The sequence below is a fragment of the Pyxicephalus adspersus genome, chromosome 7 (assembly GCF_032062135.1).
Source record: "Pyxicephalus adspersus chromosome 7, UCB_Pads_2.0, whole genome shotgun sequence".
NCBI classification, from domain to species: Eukaryota; Metazoa; Chordata; class Amphibia; order Anura; family Pyxicephalidae; genus Pyxicephalus; species Pyxicephalus adspersus.
This window is the reverse complement of record NC_092864.1, coordinates 60,650,293-60,653,806: the sequence shown is the minus strand read 5'-3', so window position 1 is coordinate 60,653,806 and position 3,514 is coordinate 60,650,293. Positions and strand designations below refer to the sequence as shown.

Here is a 3,514-nt window from a genome sequence, read left to right as displayed (position 1 = left end):
TCACTGTCTGTATTAGTCTGTCATTTGTAACCCCTATTTAATGTACAGCGCTGCGTAATATGTTGGCGCTATATAAATCCTGTTTATTATTAATAATAATATAATTAATCTGTCATTGTTACTGGAAAGCCAATCACTAAAATCTCATCAAAGCCTTATAATTTGTTAGAGGTCCATTTATAGAGCAAGCTGACATTCACCTAACATTTTCTGATGAGAAGTGAGTCACTCACAATTTAAAAAGAATATTGATCTGGAAGATTCACCACTAGGGAATGTTAGGTGAATGTCAGAGTCACTGCTTTATAAATTCACTCTGTTATGTCTCTTTGCACCATGAAATCTGCAGCTTTCATTAAAATAATATCTGGTAATCCTGCCATGGAGGTGCTTGTGTGAGCGTTTCCTGTTATAGGGTGACAATGCCGTGTTCTGTCTCCCAGTTGTGTGCATTGTCTTAGTAGAAAGGCTGCTGATGGACACTACGGGGCCATTTTCTGGCATGGTTCTGTTGTCAGCATTAGGAAACCCTGCAAACAGCCATAGGAGATCAGCAATGAAGAATAAATAGGATGAAGAATGTTTTATTTAAAAATGGCAATTTGTTTCTAATACTCACCACCATATCTGAGTGAATGTCATTGTTGTGTCCTCCCATAGTCCTCATTGCACAAACCATTGGATGGCCGATACAGAAGATGGGCCAATACACAGAGGGCTCCTTTATTGAAACAGTGAATCTGACATTCTCTCAAACATTCCCTGGTGGGCATCTTTCCAGCTCCATGTGTTTCAATAACAGTATTTGGATCCCACTAGGGAATGTCAGATTCACTGCTTTATAAATAGAGTACAGCAGTTACCCTGAGGTTGTTCATCATTGCATCCCAGGGGATCAATGAATGACCAAGCAGGGATGACGGCTGTTATTTCCTGTAAAGGAGCGAACAACAGGGTGCCGCTAGTCACCCTCCTTTCCAAAGAATGGAATGATGCTGTGTGAATACTGCTTATTTATTTACCTGTCACTGGAAATGATTATTAAAGATATTTCCAGCGATAGTCATGAAATCAGGGTTCATATAAATGTACATTTCTGCATTTAGATTGTAAGCTCTTCGGGGCAGGGTCCTCCCCTCCTCCTGTATCACTGTCTGTATCTGTCTGTCATTTGCATCCCCTATTTAATGTACAGCGCTGTGTAATATTTTGGTGCTATATAAATACCATTTATTAATAATAATAATACACACTTATCAAAGAGATCAGCCAATGGCCTTAGACGTTTATTGAGCTGCAGAGGCAGCGGCTGACCTGTCTGTATGAGCTCGTCCTGTTGCGTTGGGTTTGAGCTTTTTGTAGAATGCTGCGTTTTCCCATCTAATACAGAGACAGCCCATCTATCCGAGCCTTATCCCCTCCATGTGTGTGTAATCACGCCAACGTGCGCTCTTTGCCTCATCAATGATAAATAAAGTGTCTGGCACAGAATCTGTACAACAAACATCACAGATGGGACAACTGGAGCATTCAGGATCATGATTAGTACGTAGCATTGTTCTTAGCTTTCTGCTGGAATTTCCTGACAAGGCTGACACAATACCATACCATACCTGATGTATTTGCTGTAGCTGCGGCTTGTTGTAACAAATCTGTGTATGTCTAAGGGATTAACCAATCAATACCACAGGGGCCCCATCAGGATCCCATGTAGAACCAAACACAACTCTCCTGACTGCCTGCGTCTTTTTATTAGCGTGTTGGTAATGATATCCAACCAACTCCAACACTGTGGGTGACACCATAAATACATAACACCCGAGCCAATGCGATTCAGAGGAATCGGACCCCTGGATCAATTTGGAACTCTGTGTCCTAACTCTGCTTGTATTGGACAAGCTATCAATAGAGACTAACGCTGCGTGCACACTTCCAGTAATTATCGTTGTAAAGGAACGACCGATCAGCCGAAAATCCTTCACAAAAAAAGTGCACAACGATGCCGACGAACGAGGATTGCTGTTGGAAATTAATGACTGTCACAGCGGATCTTTCTCTATCTTTCGTGTGTACAGTCGTTCAGTGATCGTGAATTGTTCTGCAGTACACTTTCTCCTTTACATGTCACTCCCTGCATCATTCAAACAATTGTATCTAGCGTGTGTACACAATTGGTGGAATTATATTTTGTATCGTATTGTTACAGCATGTACAGAATTGTGCACTATACGATCGTTCAAATATAATCGTGCATAATTCTTGATCGATCGTAATTGTTCGTTTTCTAACAATAATTATTGGAAGTGTGTACCTAGCCTTAAAGTGGTTGTTTAAGCTTGTATTAGACAAGCAATGCCCACTATTGCTAAATCAGGAAATCCACCCCAAGAAATGCCACGCAACATCACTATAGACAGGGAGTGGCTGCAAAAAGAGATGATCAGCAGCAAAGCATCATAGTAATCATTTATTAATGATACACAATAACTTAGTACACCAAATGTCATTTACATAACCCTGAGCCTTTAGTTAATAATTATCACAGGTAAAAGGAATGACACAACAAGAGTTACCTATGAAGATGATGAAACCAATATTACTTTGAAAAATCTTTGTGCTAACATACAATGCCCAAACCATCAGAGGGTTAAAAATGAACATATACTAATAGGTTTTGTCATTTGATACAAAAGTTTCTGGCAGTTATTGTGACTTGACAAGGTAAATTATAAGATCATGGAGAAAAAATGTGTTCTCCTTTACTGCTTCTATATTCCTTTATATTAATTTATTATTTATTATAATTAATATTAAGTTATTAATTAAAAACTCATTTTATATTGACATTTTTTTGTCATTTGAACAAAATTAAAGAATGCAAATAGGGAAAAGTACAAAAAACAAGTGTCCTGATCTTTCCTGCTTCGAATTTCCTCAGCACAATGATGTTTGCAAACCATGGGGTTAATTCCTCCTAAATGCTCACTTTTATTCATCAGGTGTCTGAAGGGGTTAACTAGTGATAGTCCCAGGTTTTTGCTGTATGTGGCTGACAGTGATTGTATTTTCTTGCATTTGTGTTGCATTGGTTGCAATGTATCGTGACATATTTGCTCTCCCAATGTACTATAGTACACATTTGAGCTGCATTTAGAATCAACCCTATTAAAGTCTATGGAAGCAATTCAAAATTAAACCAACCGGAAATGCTGCATGGTGCAGGAAAACTCATGTAGAAAAATGAATTTCAGCTGCTAAGCAGAACTTAACCCCAAAAATTATAAAGTTTTTTTTTTTATTGCAGAAGGGACAGCAGCTAAGAAAAAAAAATCCTGGTATGGCTTTTCCTAAGCAGCAACTCCTGATTTCCGTCATATGGTAATAGATCCACTTTTCACTGGTGGATAGAAATTGGTGAAAAGTTCACAGTGACTTTGAAAAACTGTTCTCCAGCTGGCTAACGTCCACCAATTTCTCATTAAAATTAAAGAATTCACAAATGATCATCTGGCAG

The 3,514-nt window shown here is 38.6% G+C and overlaps 1 long non-coding RNA gene across 5 annotated transcripts in view; it reads left to right on the top strand.

Annotated features, from left to right (window-relative positions):
* The window catches only part of LOC140335768 (uncharacterized), an 84,930-nt gene that overhangs the window by 1,091 nt on the left and 80,325 nt on the right, over positions 1–3,514 (top strand). The gene's annotated exons all lie outside the window — the stretch shown is intronic.